This window comes from Eubalaena glacialis, chromosome 9, assembly GCF_028564815.1.
Source record: "Eubalaena glacialis isolate mEubGla1 chromosome 9, mEubGla1.1.hap2.+ XY, whole genome shotgun sequence".
Lineage (NCBI taxonomy): Eukaryota > Metazoa > Chordata > Mammalia > Artiodactyla > Balaenidae > Eubalaena > Eubalaena glacialis.
Genome location: NC_083724.1, coordinates 95,053,958 through 95,079,371, shown reverse-complemented (window position 1 = coordinate 95,079,371; position 25,414 = coordinate 95,053,958).

Here is a 25,414-nt window from a genome sequence, read left to right as displayed (position 1 = left end):
AGAAAACTGTGCTTTAGTGGAAGTTGGAATGCAAGCTGTCTTTCTCCTTGAGATACGGTGACTTCAGGTATGAGGTCCTCGAAGGACTTCAAAGCAGAGAGTTTTGCTCAGTACACAGCTCAGAATAGGGCGATGAGGCAGACTTCCATGGTATGCTGGACTTGCTAGAACCGTGTTCCTGAGGCTGCTGGTGAGCTGAGGAAATCTAGCTTTCCCAAGAAAGAGTGCAGTTTGTTATGCTTCACTCGGCCTACAGAGGGGCACAGTGAAGGGCCTACGGGTGTGAGTGTGGCCCGGCAAGCCCAGGGGAGCCCTGGGGTACTCAGAGTTCTTGTACGGAAACGGGTACTGGCACGAGTGGGACTGGAGTCCTGAGAAGATTAGTACCTTTAAACTAATGCAGAACTGTGACTAAGGACTCAAGGAAAAGGCTGCACAACTACCCTTCTGGATGGCAAATCAGAGCTGTAGGCCAGGGTAGAGTGCACGTCAAGAGTCCCCTTAGCTCTAGTGCAGGGCAGGATATGCTCCTAACCAGAGCCTGGAAGCACCCGCTTTCTTTCAAGATAACTCATGTTCTTCCAGAGCCATGCCTGGAGTGAATACAAGTCCCACAACCACAGTGTTTTTCAGGTAGCTTTAAGGCCGCTTGAATGGAGCTTTCAAGACGGGAAAACAAGGCTTGACTCCTAAGGCCGCCATTTCCAGGTTGACACGCAGAAGAAGCATCTGTGCTTTCTAACAAGTCAAAAGAGACCTAGCTACTCCCTGGGTCTTGGAGAATCCACTTTCCTATGCCGGGTGTTCTGCGTGTAGCGAACTGCCTAAATGAAAGAATTCCCTAGGTGTCCTGGCTCCTGGGCATCTTCCAAAAGCCTGTAGCATTATACCAGAAAGTGTGCTCTAGTTGCACTTGGACCACAAGCCGACTTTCTCCTAGAGGTAGGTTGACTTCAGCTATGAGGTGGTAGAAGGAATTGTAAGCAAAGAGTTTTTCTCAGTACAGCTCGGACTACTGTAAGCAGGCAGACTTGCATGGCATGCTGCACCTCCTAGAATCATGTTCCTGAGGCTATTGGTGAGCTGAGAAAATCTAGGTCCCGCGACGAAGTGTGCATCATGCTCTCCTTCACTCGGCACAGACACGGGTACTCCGAAGGGTCTACGTGTCTGAATGTTGATCTTCGACTCAGGAGAGCCTGGGGGTGCTCAGTGCCTTTGTAGGGAAGCGAGTGCTGCCGCGAGGGGTCTAGGAGTCCAGAAAAGCTTACTAGCGTTCAGATAAAGCAGAAGAGTGACTAAGGCTCCATAGAAGCTGTTGTACGCCTATCCCGCTGCATGGCATATCAGGGCCCTCCTTCGAAGCTAGGGCTCACTTTGAGTTTCCATTTAGCTACATAACAAGGCAGGATGAGCTCTGACTCAGAAACTGAAATACCCTGTCTCTTCGTGTAACCTCTTTTTCCCTCTCACAGCCATGCCTGCCGTGAGTATAAGCCTGACAACCACAGTGTTTTTAAGGGAGCTTCAAGGCGCATAAGAAGAGCTTTCAAGGTGGGAAAACAAGGCCAGTCGCATCAGGCACCATCACCAGATTGACATGCAGCATAAGTGTCTGTGGGTACTGGCAGGTCAAAAGAGACCTAGCTACCTCCCTGGCTCTTCCCTGATTCAACTTTTCTGCAGAGGGCGCTCTGCGTGTAGCGAACTGCTTAGATGAAAGACTGCCCTAGGTCTCCTAGGGTCCTGTGCCTCTACCAAAAACCTGAAGTGTTCCACACAAAACTGTGCTGTAGTGGAAGTTGCAGTGCAAGCTGCCTTTCTCCTAGAGATACGGTGACTTCAGGGATGAGGTCCTAGAAGGACTTGTAAGCAGAGAGTTTTTCTCAGTACCGCTCAGACTAGGGCAACGAGGACGACTTCCATGGTATGCTGGCCTTGCTAGAACCGTGTTCATGAAGCCGTTGGTGAGCTGGGGATATCTAGCTCGCCCAAGGAAGAGTGCAGCGGGTTACCCTTCATTCGGCCTACCCAGGGGCACCCTGATGGGCCTACGGCTCTGAGTGTGGCCCAGCAAGCCCAGGGGAGCCTGGGGGTACTCAGTATCCTTGTACGGAAACGAGTGCTGCCGCGAGGGATCTAGGAGTCCTGAAAAGCTTACTAGCGTTCAACTAAAGCAGAAGAGCGACTAAGGCCTCATGGAAGCTGTTGCACGCCTACCCCTCTGTAAGGCATATCAGGGGCCGCCTTTAAAGCGAGGGCTCACTTTGAGTTTCCCTTTAGCTATAAAACAGGACAGGATGAGCTCTGATTTAGAAACTGAAATACCCTGTCTCGTCGTGAAACCTCTTTTGCCCTCTCACAGCCATGCCTGCCGTGAGTATAAGGCTGACAACCACAGTGTTTTTAAGGGAGCTTCAAGGCGCATAAGAAGAGCTTTCAAGGTGGGAAAACAAGGCCAGTCGCATCAGGCACCATCACCAGATTGACATGCAGCATAAGTGTCTGTGGGTACTGGCAGGTCAAAAGAGACCTAGCTACCTCCCTGGCTCTTCCCTGATTCAACTTTTCTGCATAGGGCGCTCTGCGTGTAGCGAACTGCTTAGATGAAAGACTGCCCTAGGTCTCCTAGGGTCCTGTGCCTCTACCAAAAACCTGAAGTGTTCCACACAAAACTGTGCTGTAGTGGAAGTTGCTGTGCAAGCTGCCTTTCTCCTAGAGATACGGTGACTTCAGGGATGAGGTCCTAGAAGGACTTGTAAGCAGAGAGTTTTTCTCAGTACCGCTCAGACTAGGGCAACGAGGACGACTTCCATGGTATGCTGGCCTTGCTAGAACCGTGTTCCAGAGGCTGCTGGTGAGCTGAGGAAATCTAGCTTTCCCAAGAAAGAGTGCAGTTTGTTATGCTTCACTCGGCCTACAGAGGGGCACAGTGAAGGGCCTACGGGTGTGAGTGTGGCCCGGCAAGCCCAGGGGAGCCCTGGGGTACTCAGAGTTCTTGTACGGAAACGGGTACTGGCACGAGGGCGACTGGAGTCCTGAGAAGATTAGTACCTTTAAACTAATGCAGAACTGTGACTAAGGACTCAAGGAAAAGGCTGCACAACTACCCTTCTGGATGGCAAATCAGAGCTGTAGGTCAGGGTAGAGTGCACGTCAAGATTCCCCTTAGCTCTAGTGCAGGGCAGGATATGCTCCTAACCAGAGCCTGGAAGCACCCGCTTTCTTTCGAGATAACTCATGTTCTTCCAGAGCCATGCCTGGAGTGAATACAAGTCCCACAACCACAGTGTTTTTCAGGTAGCTTTAAGGCCGCTTGAATGGAGCTTTCAAGACGGGAAAACAAGGCTTGACTCCTAAGGCCGCCATTTCCAGGTTGACACGCAGAAGAAGCATCTGTGCTTTCTAACAAGTCAAAAGAGACCTAGCTACTCCCTGGGTCTTGGAGAATCCACTTTCCTATGCCGGGTGTTCTGCGTGTAGCGAACTGCCTAAATGAAAGAATTCCCTAGGTGTCCTGGCTCCTGGGCATCTTCCAAAAGCCTGTAGCATTATACCAGAAAGTGTGCTCTAGTTGCACTTGGACCACAAGCCGACTTTCTCCTAGAGGTAGGTTGACTTCAGCTATGAGGTGGTAGAAGGAATTGTAAGCAAAGAGTTTTTCTCAGTACAGCTCGGACTACTGTAAGCAGGCAGACTTGCATGGCATGCTGCACCTCCTAGAATCATGTTCCTGAGGCTATTGGTGAGCTGAGAAAATCTAGGTCCCGCGACGAAGTGTGCATCATGCTCTCCTTCACTCGGCACAGACACGGGTACTCCGAAGGGTCTACGTGTCTGAATGTTGATCTTCGACTCAGGAGAGCCTGGGGCTGCTCAGTGCCTTTGTAGGGAAGCGAGTGCTGCCGCGAGGGGTCTAGGAGTCCAGAAAAGCTTACTAGCGTTCAGCTAAAGCAGAAGAGTGACTAAGGCTTCATAGAAGCTGTTGTATGCCTATCCCGCTGCATGGCATATCAGGGCCCTCCTTCGAAGCTAGGGCTCACTTTGAGTTTCCATTTAGCTACATAACAAGGCAGGATGAGCTCTGACTCAGAAACTGAAATACCCTGTCTCTTCGTGTAACCTCTTTTTCCCTCTCACAGCCATGCCTGCCGTGAGTATAAGCCTGACAACCACAGTGTTTTTAAGGGAGCTTCAAGGCGCATAAGAAGAGCTTTCAAGGTGGGAAAACAAGGCCAGTCGCATCAGGCACCATCACCAGGTTGACACGCAGCATAAGTGTCCGTGGGTACTGGCAGGTCAAAAGAGACCTAGCTACCTCCCTGGCTCTTCCCTGATTCAACTTTTCTGCATAGGGCGCTCTGCGTGTAGCGAACTGCTTAGATGAAAGACTGCCCTAGGTCTCCTAGGGTCCTGTGCCTCTCCCAAAAACCTGAAGTGTTCCACACAAAACTGTGCTGTAGTGGAAGTTGCAGTGCAAGCTGCCTTTCTCCTAGAGATACGGTGACTTCAGGGATGAGGTCCTAGAAGGACTTGTAAGCAGAGAGTTTTTCTCAGTACCGCTCAGACTAGGGCAACGAGGACGACTTCCATGGTATGCTGGCCTTGCTAGAACCGTGTTGATGAAGCCGTTGGTGAGCTGGGGATATCTGGCTCGCCCAAGGAAGTGTGCAGCGTGTTATCCTTCACTCGGCCTACCCAGGGGCACCCTGAAGGGCCTACGGGTCTGAGTGTGGCCCAGCAAGCCCAGGGGAGCCTGGGGGTACTCAGTATCCTTGTACGGAAACGAGTGCTGCCGCGAGGGATCTAGGAGGCCTGAAAAGCTTACTAGCGTTCAACTAAAGCAGAAGAGCGACTAAGGCCTCATGGAAGCTGTTGCACGCCTACCCCGCTGTAAGGCATATCAGGGGCCGCCTTCGAAGCGAGGGCTCACTTTGAGTTTCCCTTTAGCTATAAAACAGGACAGGATGAGCTCTGATTTAGAAACTGAAATACCCTGTCTCGTCGTGAAACCTCTTTTGCCCTCTCACAGCCATGCCTGCCGTGAGTATAAGCCTGACAACCACAGTGTTTTTAAGGGAGCTTCAAGGCGCATAAGAAGAGCTTTCAAGGTGGGAAAACAAAGCCAGTCGCATCAGGCACCATCACCAGATTGACATGCAGCATAAGTGTCTGAGGGTACTGGCAGGTCAAAAGAGACCTAGCTACCTCCCTGGCTCTTCCCTGATTCAACTTTTCTGCATAGGGCGCTCTGCGTGTAGCGAACTGCTTCGATGACAGACTGCCCTAGGTCTCCTAGGGTCCTGTGCCTCTACCAAAAACCTGAAGTGTTCCACACAAAACTGTGCTGTAGTGGAAGTTGCTGTGCAAGCTGCCTTTCTCCTAGAGATACGGTGACTTCAGGGATGAGGTCCTAGAAGGACTTGTAAGCAGAGAGTTTTTCTCAGTACCGCTCAGACTAGGGCAACGAGGACGACTTCCATGGTATGCTGGCCTTGCTAGAACCGTGTTGATGAAGCCGTTGGTGAGCTGGGGATATCTAGCTCGCCCAAGGAAGAGTGCAGCGGGTTACCCTTCACTCGGCCTACCCAGAGGCACCCTGATGGGCCTACGGGTCTGAGTGCGGCCCAGCAAGCCCAGGGGAGCCTGGGGGTACTCAGTATCCTTGTACGGAAACGAGTGCTGCCGCCAGGGATCTAGGCGGCCTGAAAAGCTTACTAGCGTTCAACTAAAGCAGGAGAGCGACTAAGGCCTCATGGAAGCTGTTGCACGCCTAACCCGCTGTAAGGCATATCAGGACCCTCCTTCGAAGTTAGGCCTCACTTTGAGTTTCCCTTTAGCTATAGAACAGGACAGGATCAGCTCTGACTCAGAAAATGGAATACCATGTTTCTTCGTGACACCTCTTTTTCCCTCTCACAGCCATGCCTGTTGTGTGTATAAGCCCGACACCAACAGTGTTTTTCACTTAGCTTCAAGGCGCATAAAAGGAGCTTTCATGATGGGAAACAAGGCTAGTCCCATCAGGTCCTGTTTCCAGATTGACACGCAGCGTAAGTATCTGTGGTTTCTAAGAGGACAAAAGAGACCTAGCTAGTTACTTGGCTCTTCCCAGAATCAAGTTTTCTGCACAGGGTGTTGTACATGTAGCGATGTGCCTAGACAATAGACTGCCCTAGGTCTCCTAAGAGCCCTGTGCATGTCCCCAAAGCCTGAAATGTTACACAGAAAACTGTGCTTTAGTGGAAGTTGGAATGCAAGCCGTCTTTCTCCTTGAGATACGGTGACTTCAGGTATGAGGTCCTCGAAGGACTTCAAAGCAGAGAGTTTTGCTCAGTACACAGCTCAGAATAGGGCGATGAGACAGACTTCCATGGTATGCTGGACTTGCTAGAACCGTGTTCCAGAGGCTGCTGGTGAGCTGAGGAAATCTAGCTTTCCCAAGAAAGAGTGCAGTTTGTTATGCTTCACTCGGCCTACAGAGGGGCACAGTGAAGGGCCTACGGGTGTGAGTGTGGCCCAGCAAGCCCAGGGGAGCCCTGGGGTACTCAGAGTTCTTGTACGGAAACGGGTACTGGCACGAGTGGGACTGGAGTCCTGAGAAGATTAGTACCTTTAAACTAATGCAGAACTGTGACTAAGGACTCAAGGAAAAGGCTGCACAACTACCCTTCTGGATGGCAAATCAGAGCTGTAGGCCAGGGTAGAGTGCACGTCAAGATTCCCCTTAGCTCTAGTGCAGGGCAGGATATGCTCCTAACCAGAGCCTGGAAGCACCCGCTTTCTTTCGAGATAACTCATGTTCTTCCAGAGCCATGCCTGGAGTGAATACAGGTCCCACAACCACAGTGTTTTTCAGGTAGCTTTAAGGCCGCTTGAATGGAGCTTTCAAGACGGGAAAACAAGGCTTGACTCCTAAGGCCGCCATTTCCAGGTTGACACGCAGAAGAAGCATCTGTGCTTTCTAACAAGTCAAAAGAGACCTAGCTACTCCCTGGGTCTTGGAGAATCCACTTTCCTATGCCGGGTGTTCTGCGTGTAGCGAACTGCCTAAATGAAAGAATTCCCTAGGTGTCCTGGCTCCTGGGCATCTTCCAAAAGCCTGTAGCATTATACCAGAAAGTGTGCTCTAGTTGCACTTGGACCACAAGCCGACTTTCTCCTAGAGGTAGGTTGACTTCAGCTATGAGGTGGTAGAAGGAATTGTAAGCAAAGAGTTTTTCTCAGTACAGCTCGGACTACTGTAAGCAGGCAGACTTGCATGGCATGCTGCACCTCCTAGAATCATGTTCCTGAGGCTATTGGTGAGCTGAGAAAATCTAGGTCCCGCGACGAAGTGTGCATCATGCTCTCCTTCACTCGGCACAGACACGGGTACTCCGAAGGGTCTACGTGTCTGAATGTTGATCTTCGACTCAGGAGAGCCTGGGGGTGCTCAGTGCCTTTGTAGGGAAGCGAGTGCTGCCGCGAGGGGTCTAGGAGTCCAGAAAAGCTTACTAGCGTTCAGCTAAAGCAGAAGAGTGACTAAGGCTTCATAGAAGCTGTTGTACGCCTATCCCGCTGCATGGCATATCAGGGCCCTCCTTCGAAGCTAGGGCTCACTTTGAGTTTCCATTTAGCTACATAACAAGGCAAGATGAGCTCTGACTCACAAACTGAAATACCCTGTCTCTTCGTGTAACCTCTTTTTCCCTCTCACAGCCATGCCTGCCGTGAGTATAAGCCTGACAACCACAGTGTTTTTAAGGGAGCTTCAAGGCGCAGAAGAAGAGCTTTCAAGGTGGGAAAACAAAGCCAGTCGCATCAGGCACCAACACCAGGTTGACACGCAGCATAAGTGTCCGTGGGTACTGGCAGGTCAAAAGAGACCTAGCTACCTCCCTGGCTCTTCCCTGATTCAACTTTTCTGCATAGGGCGCTCTGCGTGTAGCGAACTGCTTAGATGAAAGACTGCCCTAGGTCTCCTAGGTTCCTGTGCCTCTCCCAAAAACCTGAAGTGTTCCACACAAAACTGTGCTGTAGTGGAAGTTGCAGTGCAAGCTGCCTTTCTCCTAGAGATACGGTGACTTCAGGGATGAGGTCCTAGAAGGACTTGTAAGCAGAGAGTTTTTCTCAGTACCGCTCAGACTAGGGCAACGAGGACGACTTCCATGGTATGCTGGCCTTGCTAGAACCGTGTTGATGAAGCCGTTGGTGAGCTGGGGATATCTAGCTCGCCCAAGGAAGAGTGCAGCGGGTTACCCTTCACTCGGCCTACCCAGGGGCACCCTGATGGGCCCACGGGTCTGAGTGTGGCCCAGCAAGCCCAGGGGAGCCTGGGGGTACTCAGTATCCTTGTACGGAAACGAGTGCTGCCGCGAGGGATCTAGGAGGCCTGAAAAGCTTACTAGCGTTCAACTAAAGCAGAAGAGCGACTAAGGCCTCATGGAAGCTGTTGCACGCCTACCCCGCTGTAAGGCATATCAGGGGCCGCCTTCGAAGCGAGGGCTCACTTTGAGTTTCCCCTTAGCTATAAAACAGGACAGGATGAGCTCTGATTTAGAAACTGAAATACCCTGTCTCGTCGTGAAACCTCTTTTGCCCTCTCACAGCCATGCCTGCCGTGAGTATAAGCCTGACAACCACAGTGTTTTTAAGGGAGCTTCAAGGCGCATAAGAAGAGCTTTCAAGGTGGGAAAACAAGGCCAGTCGCATCAGGCACCATCACCAGATTGACATGCAGCATAAGTGTCTGTGGGTACTGGCAGGTCAAAAGAGACCTAGCTACCTCCCTGGCTCTTCCCTGATTCAACTTTTCTGCATAGGGCGCTCTGCGTGTAGCGAACTGCTTCGATGACAGACTGCCCTAGGTCTCCTAGTGTCCTGTGCCTCTCCCAAAAACCTGAAGTGTTCCACACAAAACTGTGCTGTAGTGGAAGTTGCTGTGCAAGCTGCCTTTCTCCTAGAGATACGGTGACTTCAGGGATGAGGTCCTAGAAGGACTTGTAAGCAGAGAGTTTTTCTCAGTACCACTCAGACTAGGGCAACGAGGACGACTTGCATGGTATGCTGGCCTTGCTAGAACCGTGTTCATGAAGCCGTTGGTGAGCTGGGGATATCTAGCTCGCCCAAGGAAGAGTGCAGCGGGTTACCCTTCACTCGGCCTACCCAGGGACACCCTGATGGGCCTACGGGTCTGAGTGCGGCCCAGCAAGCCCAGGGGAGCCTGCGGGTACTCAGTATCCTTGTACGGAAACGAGTGCTGCCGCGAGGGATCTAGGCGGCCTGAAAAGCTTACTAGCGTTCAACTAAAGCAGGAGAGCGACTAAGGCCTCATGGAAGCTGTTGCACGCCTAACCCGCTGTAAGGCATATCAGGGCCCTCCTTCGAAGTTAGGCCTCACTTTGAGTTTCCCTTTAGCTATAGAACAGGACAGGATCAGCTCTGACTCAGAAACTGGAATACCATGTTTCTTCGTGACACCTCTTTTTCCCTCTCACAGCCATGCCTGTCGTGTGTATAAGCCCGACACCAACAGTGTTTTTCACTTAGCTTCAAGGCGCATAAAAGGAGCTTTCATGATGGGAAACAAGGCTAGTCCCATCAGGTCCTGTTTCCAGATTGACACGTACCGTAAGTATCTGTGGTTTCTAAGAGGACAAAAGAGACCTAGCTAGCTACTTGGCTCTTCCCAGAATCAAGTTTTCTGCACAGGGTGTTGTACATGTAGCGACGTGCCTAGACAATAGACTGCCCTAGGTCTCCTAAGAGCCCTGTGCATGTCCCCAAAGCCTGAAGTGTTACACAGAAAACTGTGCTTTAGTGGAAGTTGGAATGCAAGCCGTCTTTCTCCTTGAGATATGGTGACTTCAGGTATGAGGTCCTCGAAGGACTTCAAAGCAGAGAGTTTTGCTCAGTACACAGCTCAGAATAGGGCGATGAGGCAGACTTCCATGGTATGCTGGACTTGCTAGAACCGTGTTCCAGAGGCTGCTGGTGAGCTGAGGAAATCTAGCTTTCCCAAGAAAGAGTGCAGTTTGTTATGCTTCACTCGGCCTACAGAGGGGCACAGTGAAGGGCCTACGGGTGTGAGTGTGGCCCGGCAAGCCCAGGGGAGCCCTGGGGTACTCAGAGTTCTTGTACGGAAGCGGGTACTGGCACGAGTGGGACTGGAGTCCTGAGAAGATTAGTACCTTTAAACTAATGCAGAACTGTGACTAAGGACTCAAGGAAAAGGCTGCACAACTACCCTTCTGGATGGCAAATCAGAGCTGTAGGCCAGGGTAGAGTGCACGTCAAGATTCCCCTTAGCTCTAGTGCAGGACAGGATATGCTCCTAACCAGAGCCTGGAAGCACCCGCTTTCTTTCGAGATAACTCATGTTCTTCCAGAGCCATGCCTGGAGTGAATACAGGTCCCACAACCACAGTGTTTTTCAGGTAGCTTTAAGGCCGCTTGAATGGAGCTTTCAAGACGGGAAAACAAGGCTTGACTCCTAAGGCCGCCATTTCCAGGTTGACACGCAGAAGAAGCATCTGTGCTTTCTAACAAGTCAAAAGAGACCTAGCTACTCCCTGGGTCTTGGAGAATCCACTTTCCTATGCCGGGTGTTCTGCGTGTAGCGAACTGCCTAAATGAAAGAATTCCCTAGGTGTCCTGGCTCCTGGGCATCTTCCAAAAGCCTGTAGCATTATACCAGAAAGTGTGCTCTAGTTGCACTTGGACCACAAGCCGACTTTCTCCTAGAGGTAGGTTGACTTCAGCTATGAGGTGGTAGAAGGAATTGTAAGCAAAGAGTTTTTCTCAGTACAGCTCGGACTACTGTAAGCAGGCAGACTTGCATGGCATGCTGCACCTCCTAGAATCATGTTCCTGAGGCTATTGGTGAGCTGAGAAAATCTAGGTCCCGCGACGAAGTGTGCATCATGCTCTCCTTCACTCGGCACAGACACGGGTACTCCGAAGGGTCTACGTGTCTGAATGTTGATCTTCGACTCAGGAGAGCCTGGGGGTGCTCAGTGCCTTTGTAGGGAAGCGAGTGCTGCCGCGAGGGGTCTAGGAGTCCAGAAAAGCTTACTAGCGTTCAGCTAAAGCAGAAGAGTGACTAAGGCTTCATAGAAGCTGTTGTACGCCTATCCCGCTGCATGGCATATCAGGGCCCTCCTTCGAAGCTAGGGCTCACTTTGAGTTTCCATTTAGCTACATAACAAGGCAGGATGAGCTCTGACTCAGAAACTGAAATACCCTGTCTCTTCGTGTAACCTCTTTTTCCCTCTCACAGCCATGCCTGCCGTGAGTATAAGCCTGACAACCACAGTGTTTTTAAGGGAGCTTCAAGGCGCATAAGAAGAGCTTTCAAGGTGGGAAAACAAAGCCAGTCGCATCAGGCACCATCACCAGGTTGACACGCAGCATAAGTGTCCGTGGGTACTGGCAGGTCAAAAGAGACCTAGCTACCTCCCTGGCTCTTCCCTGATTCAACTTTTCTGCATAGGGCGCTCTGCGTGTAGCGAACTGCTTCGATGACAGACTGCCCTAGGTCTCCTAGGGTCCTGTGCCTCTCCCAAAAACCTGAAGTGTTCCACACAAAACTGTGCTGTAGTGGAAGTTGCTGTGCAAGCTGCCTTTCTCCTAGAGATACGGTGACTTCAGGGATGAGGTCCTAGAAGGACTTGTAAGCAGAGAGTTTTTCTCAGTACCACTCAGACTAGGGCAACGAGGACGACTTCCATGGTATGGTGGCCTTGCTAGAACCGTGTTCATGAAGCCGTTGGTGAGCTGGGGATATCTAGCTCGCCCAAGGAAGAGTGCAGCGGGTTACCCTTCACTCGGCCTACCCAGGGGCACCCTGATGGGCCTACGGGTCTGAGTGCGGCCCAGCAAGCCCAGGCGAGCCTGCGGGTACTCAGTATCCTTGTACGGAAACGAGTGCTGCCGCGAGGGATCTAGGCGGCCTGAAAAGCTTACTAGCGTTCAACTAAAGCAGGAGAGCGACTAAGGCCTCATGGAAGCTGTTGCACGCCTAACCCGCTGTAAGGCATATCAGGGCCCTCCTTCGAAGTTAGGCCTCACTTTGAGTTTCCCTTTAGCTATAGAACAGGACAGGATCAGCTCTGACTCAGAAACTGGAATACCATGTTTCTTCGTGACACCTCTTTTTCCCTCTCACAGCCATGCCTGTCGTGTGTATAAGCCCGACACCAACAGTGTTTTTCACTTAGCTTCAAGGCGCATAAAAGGAGCTTTCATGATGGGAAACAAGGCTAGTCCCATCAGGTCCTGTTTCCAGATTGACACGTAGCGTAAGTATCTGTGGTTTCTAAGAGGACAAAAGAGACCTAGCTAGCTACTTGGCTCTTCCCAGAATCAAGTTTTCTGCACAGGGTGTTGTACATGTAGCGACGTGCCTAGACAATAGACTGCCCTAGGTCTCCTAAGAGCCCTGTGCATGTCCCCAAAGCCTGAAGTGTTACACAGAAAACTGTGCTTTAGTGGAAGTTGGAATGCAAGCCGTCTTTCTCCTTGAGATACGGTGACTTCAGGTATGAGGTCCTCGAAGGACTTCAAAGCAGAGAGTTTTGCTCAGTACACAGCTCAGAATAGGGCGATGAGGCAGACTTCCATGGTATGCTGGACTTGCTAGAACCGTGTTCCAGAGGCTGCTGGTGAGCTGAGGAAATCTAGCTTTCCCAAGAAAGAGTGCAGTTTGTTATGCTTCACTCGGCCTACAGAGGGGCACAGTGAAGGGCCTACGGGTGTGAGTGTGGCCCGGCAAGCCCAGGGGAGCCCTGGGGTACTCAGAGTTCTTGTACGGAAACGGGTACTGGCACGAGTGGGACTGGAGTCCTGAGAAGATTAGTACCTTTAAACTAATGCAGAACTGTGACTAAGGACTCAAGGAAAAGGCTGCACAACTACCCTTCTGGATGGCAAATCAGAGCTGTAGGCCAGGGTAGAGTGCACGTCAAGATTCCCCTTAGCTCTAGTGCAGGGCAGGATATGCTCCTAACCAGAGCCTGGAAGCACCCGCTTTCTTTCGAGATAACTCATGTTCTTCCAGAGCCATGCCTGGAGTGAATACAGGTCCCACAACCACAGTGTTTTTCAGGTAGCTTTAAGGCCGCTTGAATGGAGCTTTCAAGACGGGAAAACAAGGCTTGACTCCTAAGGCCGCCATTTCCAGGTTGACACGCAGAAGAAGCATCTGTGCTTTCTAACAAGTCAAAAGAGACCTAGCTACTCCCTGGGTCTTGGAGAATCCACTTTCCTATGCCGGGTGTTCTGCGTGTAGCGAACTGCCTAAATGAAAGAATTCCCTAGGTGTCCTGGCTCCTGGGCATCTTCCAAAAGCCTGTAGCATTATACCAGAAAGTGTGCTCTAGTTGCACTTGGACCACAAGCCGACTTTCTCCTAGAGGTAGGTTGACTTCAGCTATGAGGTGGTAGAAGGAATTGTAAGCAAAGAGTTTTTCTCAGTACAGCTCGGACTACTGTAAGCAGGCAGACTTGCATGGCATGCTGCACCTCCTAGAATCATGTTCCTGAGGCTATTGGTGAGCTGAGAAAATCTAGGTCCCGCGACGAAGTGTGCATCATGCTCTCCTTCACTCGGCACAGACACGGGTACTCCGAAGGGTCTACGTGTCTGAATGTTGATCTTCGACTCAGGAGAGCCTGGGGCTGCTCAGTGCCTTTGTAGGGAAGCGAGTGCTGCCGCGAGGGGTCTAGGAGTCCAGAAAAGCTTACTAGCGTTCAGCTAAAGCAGAAGAGTGACTAAGGCTTCATAGAAGCTGTTGTACGCCTATCCCGCTGCATGGCATATCAGGGCCCTCCTTCGAAGCTAGGGCTCACTTTGAGTTTCCATTTAGCTACATAACAAGGCAGGATGAGCTCTGACTCAGAAACTGAAATACCCTGTCTCTTCGTGTAACCTCTTTTTCCCTCTCACAGCCATGCCTGCCGTGAGTATAAGCCTGACAACCACAGTGTTTTTAAGGGAGCTTCAAGGCGCATAAGAAGAGCTTTCAAGGTGGGAAAACAAAGCCAGTCGCATCAGGCACCATCACCAGGTTGACACGCAGCATAAGTGTCCGTGGGTACTGGCAGGTCAAAAGAGACCTAGCTACCTCCCTGGCTCTTCCCTGATTCAACTTTTCTGCATAGGGCGCTCTGCGTGTAGCGAACTGCTTAGATGAAAGACTGCCCTAGGTCTCCTAGGTTCCTGTGCCTCTCCCAAAAACCTGAAGTGTTCCACACAAAACTGTGCTGTAGTGGAAGTTGCAGTGCAAGCTGCCTTTCTCCTAGAGATACGGTGACTTCAGGGATGAGGTGCTAGAAGGACTTGTAAGCAGAGAGTTTTTCTCAGTACCGCTCAGACTAGGGCAACGAGGACGACTTCCATGGTATGCTGGCCTTGCTAGAACCGTGTTGATGAAGCCGTTGGTGAGCTGGGGATATCTAGCTCGCCCAAGGAAGAGTGCAGCGGGTTACCCTTCACTCGGCCTACCCAGGGGCACCCTGAAGGGCCTACGGGTCTGGTGTGGCCCAGCAAGCCCAGGGGAGCCTGGGGGTACTCAGTATCCTTGTACGGAAACGAGTGCTGCCGCGAGGGATCTAGGAGGCCTGAAAAGCTTACTAGCGTTCAACTAAAGCAGAAGAGCGACTAAGGCCTCATGGAAGCTGTTGCACGCCTACCCCGCTGTAAGGCATATCAGGGGCCGCCTTCGAAGCGAGGGCTCACTTTGAGTTTCCCCTTAGCTATAAAACAGGACAGGATGAGCTCTGATTTAGAAACTGAAATACCCTGTCTCGTCGTGAAACCTCTTTTGCCCTCTCACAGCCATGCCTGCCGTGAGTATAAGCCTGACAACCACAGTGTTTTTAAGGGAGCTTCAAGGCGCATAAGAAGAGCTTTCAAGGTGGGAAAACAAGGCCAGTCGCATCAGGCACCATCACCAGATTGACATGCAGCATAAGTGTCTGTGGGTACTGGCAGGTCAAAAGAGACCTAGCTACCTCCCTGGCTCTTCCCTGATTCAACTTTTCTGCATAGGGCGCTCTGCGTGTAGCGAACTGCTTCGATGACAGACTGCCCTAGGTCTCCTAGGGTCCTGTGCCTCTCCCAAAAACCTGAAGTGTTCCACACAAAACTGTGCTGTAGTGGAAGTTGCTGTGCAAGCTGCCTTTCTCCTAGAGATACGGTGACTTCAGGGATGAGGTCCTAGAAGGACTTGTAAGCAGAGAGTTTTTCTCAGTACCGCTCAGACTAGGGCAACGAGGACGACTTCCATGGTATGCTGGCCTTGCTAGAACCGTGTTGATGAAGCCGTTGGTGAGCTGGGGATATCTAGCTCGCCCAAGGAAGAGTGCAGCGGGTTACCCTTCACTCGGCCTACCCAGGGGCACCCTGATGGGCCTACGGGTCTGAGTGCGGCCCAGCAAGCCCAGGGGAGCCTGCGGGTACTCAGTATCCTTGTACGGAAACGAGTGCTGCCGCGAGGGATCTAGGCGGCCTGAAAAGCTTACTAGCGTTCAACTAAAGCAGGAGAGCGACTAAGGCCTCATGGAAGCTGTTGCACGCCTAACCCGCTGTAAGGCATATCAGGGCCCTCCTTCGAAGTTAGGCCTCACTTTGAGTTTCCCTTTAGCTATAGAACAGGACAGGATCAGCTCTGACTCAGAAACTGGAATACCATGTTTCTTCGTGACACCTCTTTTTCCCTCTCACAGCCATGCCTGTCGTGTGTATAAGCCCGACACCAACAGTGTTTTTCACTTAGCTTCAAGGCGCATAAAAGGAGCTTTCATGATGGGAAACAAGGCTAGTCCCATCAGGTCCTGTTTCCAGATTGACACGTAGCGTAAGTATCTGTGGTTTCTAAGAGGACAAAAGAGACCTAGCTAGCTACTTGGCTCTTCCCAGAATCAAGTTTTCTGCACAGGGTGTTGTACATGTAGCGACGTGCCTAGACAATAGACTGCCCTAGGTCTCCTAAGAGCCCTGTGCATGTCCCCAAAGCCTGAAGTGTTACACAGAAAACTGTGCTTTAGTGGAAGTTGGAATGCAAGCCGTCTTTCTCCTTGAGATACGGTGACTTCAGGTATGAGGTCCTCGAAGGACTTCAAAGCAGAGAGTTTTGCTCAGTACACAGCTCAGAATAGGGCGATGAGGCAGACTTCCATGGTATGCTGGACTTGCTAGAACCGTGTTCTAGAGGCTGCTGGTGAGCTGAGGAAATCTAGCTTTCCCAAGAAAGAGTGCAGTTTGTTATGCTTCACTCGGCCTACAGAGGGGCACAGTGAAGGGCCTACGGGTGTGAGTGTGGCCCGGCAAGCCCAGGGGAGCCCTGGGGTACTCAGAGTTCTTGTACGGAAACGGGTACTGGCACGAGTGGGACTGGAGTCCTGAGAAGATTAGTACCTTTAAACTAATGCAGAACTGTGACTAAGGACTCAAGGAAAAGGCTGCACAACTACCCTTCTGGATGGCAAATCAGAGCTGTAGGCCAGGGTAGAGTGCACGTCAAGATTCCCCTTAGCTCTAGTGCAGGGCAGGATATGCTCCTAACCAGAGCCTGGAAGCACCCGCTTTCTTTCGAGATAACTCATGTTCTTCCAGAGCCATGCCTGGAGTGAATACAGGTCCCACAACCACAGTGTTTTTCAGGTAGCTTTAAGGCCGCTTGAATGGAGCTTTCAAGACGGGAAAACAAGGCTTGACTCCTAAGGCCGCCATTTCCAGGTTGACACGCAGAAGAAGCATCTGTGCTTTCTAACAAGTCAAAAGAGACCTAGCTACTCCCTGGGTCTTGGAGAATCCACTTTCCTATGCCGGGTGTTCTGCGTGTAGCGAACTGCCTAAATGAAAGAATTCCCTAGGTGTCCTGGCTCCTGGGCATCTTCCAAAAGCCTGTAGCATTATACCAGAAAGTGTGCTCTAGTTGCACTTGGACCACAAGCCGACTTTCTCCTAGAGGTAGGTTGACTTCAGCTATGAGGTGGTAGAAGGAATTGTAAGCAAAGAGTTTTTCTCAGTACAGCTCGGACTACTGTAAGCAGGCAGACTTGCATGGCATGCTGCACCTCCTAGAATCATGTTCCTCAGGCTATTGGTGAGCTGAGAAAATCTAGGTCCCGCGACGAAGTGTGCATCATGCTCTCCTTCACTCGGCACAGACACGGGTACTCCGAAGGGTCTACGTGTCTGAATGTTGATCTTCGACTCAGGAGAGCCTGGGGGTGCTCAGTGCCTTTGTAGGGAAGCGAGTGCTGCCGCGAGGGGTCTAGGAGTCCAGAAAAGCTTACTAGCGTTCAGCTAAAGCAGAAGAGTGACTAAGGCTTCATAGAAGCTGTTGTACGCCTATCCCGCTGCATGGCATATCAGGGCCCTCCTTCGAAGCTAGGGCTCACTTTGAGTTTCCATTTAGCTACATAACAAGGCAGGATGAGCTCTGACTCAGAAACTGAAATACCCTGTCTCTTCGTGTAACCTCTTTTTCCCTCTCACAGCCATGCCTGCCGTGAGTATAAGCCTGACAACCACAGTGTTTTTAAGGGAGCTTCAAGGCGCATAAGAAGAGCTTTCAAGGTGGGAAAACAAAGCCAGTCGCATCAGGCACCATCACCAGGTTGACACGCAGCATAAGTGTCCGTGGGTACTGGCAGGTCAAAAGAGACCTAGCTACCTCCCTGGCTCTTCCCTGATTCAACTTTTCTGCATAGGGCGCTCTGCGTGTAGCGAACTGCTTAGATGAAAGACTGCCCTAGGTCTCCTAGGTTCCTGTGCCTCTCCCAAAAACCTGAAGTGTTCCACACAAAACTGTGCTGTAGTGGAAGTTGCAGTGCAAGCTGCCTTTCTCCTAGAGATACGGTGACTTCAGGGATGAGGTCCTAGAAGGACTTGTAAGCAGAGAGTTTTTCTCAGTACCGCTCAGACTAGGGCAACGAGGACGACTTCCATGGTATGCTGGCCTTGCTAGAACCGTGTTGATGAAGCCGTTGGTGAGCTGGGGATATCTAGCTCGCCCAAGGAAGAGTGCAGCGGGTTACCCTTCACTCGGCCTACCCAGGGGCACCCTGATGGGCCTACGGGTCTGAGTGCGGCCCAGCAAGCCCAGGGGAGCCTGCGGGTACTCAGTATCCTTGTACGGAAACGAGTGCTGCCGCGAGGGATCTAGGCGGCCTGAAAAGCTTACTAGCGTTCAACTAAAGCAGGAGAGCGACTAAGGCCTCATGGAAGCTGTTGCACGCCTAACCCGCTGTAAGGCATATCAGGGCCCTCCTTCGAAGTTAGGCCTCACTTTGAGTTTCCCTTTAGCTATAGAACAGGACAGGATCAGCTCTGACTCAGAAACTGGAATACCATGTTTCTTCGTGACACCTCTTTTTCCCTCTCACAGCCATGCCTGTCGTGTGTATAAGCCCGACACCAACAGTGTTTTTCACTTAGCTTCAAGGCGCATAAAAGGAGCTTTCATGATGGGAAACAAGGCTAGTCCCATCAGGTCCTGTTTCCAGATTGACACGTAGCGTAAGTATCTGTGGTTTCTAAGAGGACAAAAGAGACCTAGCTAGCTACTTGGCTCTTCCCAGAATCAAGTTTTCTGCACAGGGTGTTGTACATGTAGCGACGTGCCTAGACAATAGACTGCCCTAGGTCTCCTAAGAGCCCTGTGCATGTCCCCAAAGCCTGAAGTGTTACACAGAAAACTGTGCTTTAGTGGAAGTTGGAATGCAAGCCGTCTTTCTCCTTGAGATACGGTGACTTCAGGTATGAGGTCCTCGAAGGACTTCAAAGCAGAGAGTTTTGCTCAGTACACAGCTCAGAATAGGGCGATGAGGCAGACTTCCATGGTATGCTGGACTTGCTAGAACCGTGTTCCAGAGGCTGCTGGTGAGCTGAGGAAATCTAGCTTTCCCAAGAAAGAGTGCAGTTTGTTATGCTTCACTCGGCCTACAGAGGGGCACAGTGAAGGGCCTACGGGTGTGAGTGTGGCCCGGCAAGCCCAGGGGAGCCCTGGGGTACTCAGAGTTCTTGTACGGAAACGGGTACTGGCACGAGTGGGACTGGAGTCCTGAGAAGATTAGTACCTTTAAACTAATGCAGAACTGTGACTAAGGACTCAAGGAAAAGGCTGCACAACTACCCTTCTGGATGGCAAATCAGAGCTGTAGGCCAGGGTAGAGTGCACGTCAAGATTCCCCTTAGCTCTAGTGCAGGGCAGGATATGCTCCTAACCAGAGCCTGGAAGCACCCGCTTTCTTTCGAGATAACTCATGTTCTTCCAGAGCCATGCCTGGAGTGAATACAGGTCCCACAACCACAGTGTTTTTCAGGTAGCTTTAAGGCCGCTTGAATGGAGCTTTCAAGACGGGAAAACAAGGCTTGACTCCTAAGGCCGCCATTTCCAGGTTGACACGCAGAAGAAGCATCTGTGCTTTCTAACAAGTCAAAAGAGACCTAGCTACTCCCTGGGTCTTGGAGAATCCACTTTCCTATGCCGGGTGTTCTGCGTGTAGCGAACTGCCTAAATGAAAGAATTCCCTAGGTGTCCTGGCTCCTGGGCATCTTCCAAAAGCCTGTAGCATTATACCAGAAAGTGTGCTCTAGTTGCACTTGGACCACAAGCCGACTTTCTCCTAGAGGTAGGTTGACTTCAGCTATGAGGTGGTAGAAGGAATTGTAAGCAAAGAGTTTTTCTCAGTACAGCTCGGACTACTGTAAGCAGGCAGACTTGCATGGCATGCTGCACCTCCTAGAATCATGTTCCTGAGGCTATTGGTGAGCTGAGAAAATCTAGGTCCCGCGACGAAGTGTGCATCATGCTCTCCTTCACTCGGCACAGACACGGGTACTCCGAAGGGTCTACGTGTCTGAATGTTGATCTTCGACTCAGGAGAGCCTGGGGCTGCTCAGTGCCTTTGTAGGGAAGCGAGTGCTGCCGCGAGGGGTCTAGGAGTCCAGAAAAGCTTACTAGCGTTCAGCTAAAGCAGAAGAGTGACTAAGGCTTCATAGAAGCTGTTGTACGCCTATCCCGCTGCATGGCATATCAGGGCCCTCCTTCGAAGCTAGGGCTCACTTTGAGTTTCCATTTAGCTACATAACAAGGCAGGATGAGCTCTGACTCAGAAACTGAAATACCCTGTCTCTTCGTGTAACCTCTTTTTCCCTCTCACAGCCATGCCTGCCGTGAGTATAAGCCTGACAACCACAGTGTTTTTAAGGGAGCTTCAAGGCGCATAAGAAGAGCTTTCAAGGTGGGAAAACAAAGCCAGTCGCATCAGGCACCATCACCAGGTTGACACGCAGCATAAGTGTCCGTGGGTACTGGCAGGTCAAAAGAGACCTAGCTACCTCCCTGGCTCTTCCCTGATTCAACTTTTCTGCATAGGGCGCTCTGCGTGTAGCGAACTGCTTAGATGAAAGACTGCCCTAGGTCTCCTAGGTTCCTGTGCCTCTCCCAAAAACCTGAAGTGTTCCACACAAAACTGTGCTGTAGTGGAAGTTGCAGTGCAAGCTGCCTTTCTCCTAGAGATACGGTGACTTCAGGGATGAGGTGCTAGAAGGACTTGTAAGCAGAGAGTTTTTCTCAGTACCGCTCAGACTAGGGCAACGAGGACGACTTCCATGGTATGCTGGCCTTGCTAGAACCGTGTTGATGAAGCCGTTGGTGAGCTGGGGATATCTAGCTCGCCCAAGGAAGAGTGCAGCGGGTTACCCTTCACTCGGCCTACCCAGGGGCACCCTGATGGGCCTACGGGTCTGAGTGTGGCCCAGCAAGCCCAGGGGAGCCTGGGGGTACTCAGTATCCTTGTACGGAAACGAGTGCTGCCGCGAGGGATCTAGGAGGCCTGAAAAGCTTACTAGCGTTCAACTAAAGCAGAAGAGCGACTAAGGCCTCATGGAAGCTGTTGCACGCCTACCCCGCTGTAAGGCATATCAGGGGCCGCCTTCGAAGCGAGGGCTCACTTTGAGTTTCCCCTTAGCTATAAAACAGGACAGGATGAGCTCTGATTTAGAAACTGAAATACCCTGTCTCGTCGTGAAACCTCTTTTGCCCTCTCACAGCCATGCCTGCCGTGAGTATAAGCCTGACAACCACAGTGTTTTTAAGGGAGCTTCAAGGCGCAGAAGAAGAGCTTTCAAGGTGGGAAAACAAGGCCAGTCGCATCAGGCACCATCACCAGATTGACATGCAGCATAAGTGTCTGTGGGTACTGGCAGGTCAAAAGAGACCTAGCTACCTCCCTGGCTCTTCCCTGTTTCAACTTTTCTGCATAGGGCGCTCTGCGTGTAGCGAACTGCTTCGATGACAGACTGCCCTAGGTCTCCTAGGGTCCTGTGCCTCTCCCAAAAACCTGAAGTGTTCCACACAAAACTGTGCTGTAGTGGAAGTTGCTGTGCAAGCTGCCTTTCTCCTAGAGATACGGTGACTTCAGGGATGAGGTCCTAGAAGGACTTGTAAGCAGAGAGTTTTTCTCAGTACCGCTCAGACTAGGGCAACGAGGACGACTTCCATGGTATGCTGGCCTTGCTAGAACCGTGTTGATGAAGCCGTTGGTGAGCTGGGGATATCTAGCTCGCCCAAGGAAGAGTGCAGCGGGTTACCCTTCACTCGGCCTACCCAGGGGCACCCTGATGGGCCTACGGGTCTGAGTGCGGCCCAGCAAGCCCAGGGGAGCCTGCGGGTACTCAGTATCCTTGTACGGAAACGAGTGCTGCCGCGAGGGATCTAGGCGGCCTGAAAAGCTTACTAGCGTTCAACTAAAGCAGGAGAGCGACTAAGGCCTCATGGAAGCTGTTGCACGCCTAACCCGCTGTAAGGCATATCAGGGCCCTCCTTCGAAGTTAGGCCTCACTTTGAGTTTCCCTTTAGCTATAGAACAGGACAGGATCAGCTCTGACTCAGAAACTGGAATACCATGTTTCTTCGTGACACCTCTTTTTCCCTCTCACAGCCATGCCTGTCGTGTGTATAAGCCCGACACCAACAGTGTTTTTCACTTAGCTTCAAGGCGCATAAAAGGAGCTTTCATGATGGGAAACAAGGCTAGTCCCATCAGGTCCTGTTTCCAGATTGACACGTAGCGTAAGTATCTGTGGTTTCTAAGAGGACAAAAGAGACCTAGCTAGCTACTTGGCTCTTCCCAGAATCAAGTTTTCTGCACAGGGTGTTGTACATGTAGCGACGTGCCTAGACAATAGACTGCCCTAGGTCTCCTAAGAGCCCTGTGCATGTCCCCAAAGCCTGAAGTGTTACACAGAAAACTGTGCTTTAGTGGAAGTTGGAATGCAAGCCGTCTTTCTCCTTGAGATACGGTGACTTCAGGTATGAGGTCCTCGAAGGACTTCAAAGCAGAGAGTTTTGCTCAGTACACAGCTCAGAATAGGGCGATGAGGCAGACTTCCATGGTATGCTGGACTTGCTAGAACCGTGTTCCAGAGGCTGCTGGTGAGCTGAGGAAATCTAGCTTTCCCAAGAAAGAGTGCAGTTTGTTATGCTTCACTCGGCCTACAGAGGGGCACAGTGAAGGGCCTACGGGTGTGAGTGTGGCCCGGCAAGCCCAGGGGAGCCCTGGGGTACTCAGAGTTCTTGTACGGAAACGGGTACTGGCACGAGTGGGACTGGAGTCCTGAGAAGATTAGTACCTTTAAACTAATGCAGAACTGTGACTAAGGACTCAAGGAAAAGGCTGCACAACTACCCTTCTGGATGGCAAATCAGAGCTGTAGGCCAGGGTAGAGTGCACGTCAAGATTCCCCTTAGCTCTAGTGCAGGGCAGGATATGCTCCTAACCAGAGCCTGGAAGCACCCGCTTTCTTTCGAGATAACTCATGTTCTTCCAGAGCCATGCCTGGAGTGAATACAGGTCCCACAACCACAGTGTTTTTCAGGTAGCTTTAAGGCCGCTTGAATGGAGCTTTCAAGACGGGAAAACAAGGCTTGACTCCTAAGGCCGCCATTTCCAGGTTGACACGCAGAAGAAGCATCTGTGCTTTCTAACAAGTCAAAAGAGACCTAGCTACTCCCTGGGTCTTGGAGAATCCACTTTCCTATGCCGGGTGTTCTGCGTGTAGCGAACTGCCTAAATGAAAGAATTCCCTAGGTGTCCTGGCTCCTGGGCATCTTCCAAAAGCCTGTAGCATTATACCAGAAAGTGTGCTCTAGTTGCACTTGGACCACAAGCCGACTTTCTCCTAGAGGTAGGTTGACTTCAGCTATGAGGTGGTAGAAGGAATTGTAAGCAAAGAGTTTTTCTCAGTACAGCTCGGACTACTGTAAGCAGGCAGACTTGCATGGCATGCTGCACCTCCTAGAATCATGTTCCTGAGGCTATTGGTGAGCTGAGAAAATCTAGGTCCCGCGACGAAGTGTGCATCATGCTCTCCTTCACTCGGCACAGACACGGGTACTCCGAAGGGTCTACGTGTCTGAATGTTGATCTTCGACTCAGGAGAGCCTGGGGGTGCTCAGTGCCTTTGTAGGGAAGCGAGTGCTGCCGCGAGGGGTCTAGGAGTCCAGAAAAGCTTACTAGCGTTCAGCTAAAGCAGAAGAGTGACTAAGGCTTCATAGAAGCTGTTGTACGCCTATCCCGCTGCATGGCATATCAGGGCCCTCCTTCGAAGCTAGGGCTCACTTTGAGTTTCCATTTAGCTACATAACAAGGCAGGATGAGCTCTGACTCAGAAACTGAAATACCCTGTCTCTTCGTGTAACCTCATTTTCCCTCTCACAGCCATGCCTGCCGTGAGTATAAGCCTGACAACCACAGTGTTTTTAAGGGAGCTTCAAGGCGCATAAGAAGAGCTTTCAAGGTGGGAAAACAAAGCCAGTCGCATCAGGCACCATCACCAGGTTGACACGCAGCATAAGTGTCCGTGGGTACTGGCAGGTCAAAAGAGACCTAGCTACCTCCCTGGCTCTTCCCTGATTCAACTTTTCTGCATAGGGCGCTCTGCGTGTAGCGAACTGCTTAGATGAAAGACTGCCCTAGGTCTCCTAGGTTCCTGTGCCTCTCCCAAAAACCTGAAGTGTTCCACACAAAACTGTGCTGTAGTGGAAGTTGCAGTGCAAGCTGCCTTTCTCCTAGAGATACGGTGACTTCAGGGATGAGGTCCTAGAAGGACTTGTAAGCAGAGAGTTTTTCTCAGTACCGCTCAGACTAGGGCAACGAGGACGAATTCCATGGTATGCTGGACTTGCTAGAACCGTGTTGATGAAGCCGTTGGTGAGCTGGGGATATCTAGCTCGCCCAAGGAAGAGTGCAGCGGGTTACCCTTCACTCGGCCTACCCAGGGGCACCCTGATGGGCCTACGGGTCTGAGTGCGGCCCAGCAAGCCCAGGGGAGCCTGCGGGTACTCAGTATCCTTGTACGGAAACGAGTGCTGCCGCGAGGGATCTAGGCGGCCTGAAAAGCTTACTAGCGTTCAACTAAAGCAGGAGAGCGACTAAGGCCTCATGGAAGCTGTTGCACGCCTAACCCGCTGTAAGGCATATCAGGGCCCTCCTTCGAAGTTAGGCCTCACTTTGAGTTTCCCTTTAGCTATAGAACAGGACAGGATCAGCTCTGACTCAGAAACTGGAATACCATGTTTCTTCGTGACACCTCTTTTTCCCTCTCACAGCCATGCCTGTCGTGTGTATAAGCCCGACACCAACAGTGTTTTTCACTTAGCTTCAAGGCGCATAAAAGGAGCTTTCATGATGGGAAACAAGGCTAGTCCCATCAGGTCCTGTTTCCAGATTGACACGTAGCGTAAGTATCTGTGGTTTCTAAGAGGACAAAAGAGACCTAGCTAGCTACTTGGCTCTTCCCAGAATCAAGTTTTCTGCACAGGGTGTTGTACATGTAGCGACGTGCCTAGACAATAGACTGCCCTAGGTCTCCTAAGAGCCCTGTGCATGTCCCCAAAGCCTGAAGTGTTACACAGAAAACTGTGCTTTAGTGGAAGTTGGAATGCAAGCCGTCTTTCTCCTTGAGATACGGTGACTTCAGGTATGAGGTCCTCGAAGGACTTCAAAGCAGAGAGTTTTGCTCAGTACACAGCTCAGAATAGGGCGATGAGGCAGACTTCCATGGTATGCTGGACTTGCTAGAACCGTGTTCCAGAGGCTGCTGGTGAGCTGAGGAAATCTAGCTTTCCCAAGAAAGAGTGCAGTTTGTTATGCTTCACTCGGCCTACAGAGGGGCACAGTGAAGGGCCTACGGGTGTGAGTGTGGCCCGGCAAGCCCAGGGGAGCCCTGGGGTACTCAGAGTTCTTGTACGGAAACGGGTACTGGCACGAGTGGGACTGGAGTCCTGAGAAGATTAGTACCTTTAAACTAATGCAGAACTGTGACTAAGGACTCAAGGAAAAGGCTGCACAACTACCCTTCTGGATGGCAAATCAGAGCTGTAGGCCAGGGTAGAGTGCACGTCAAGATTCCCCTTAG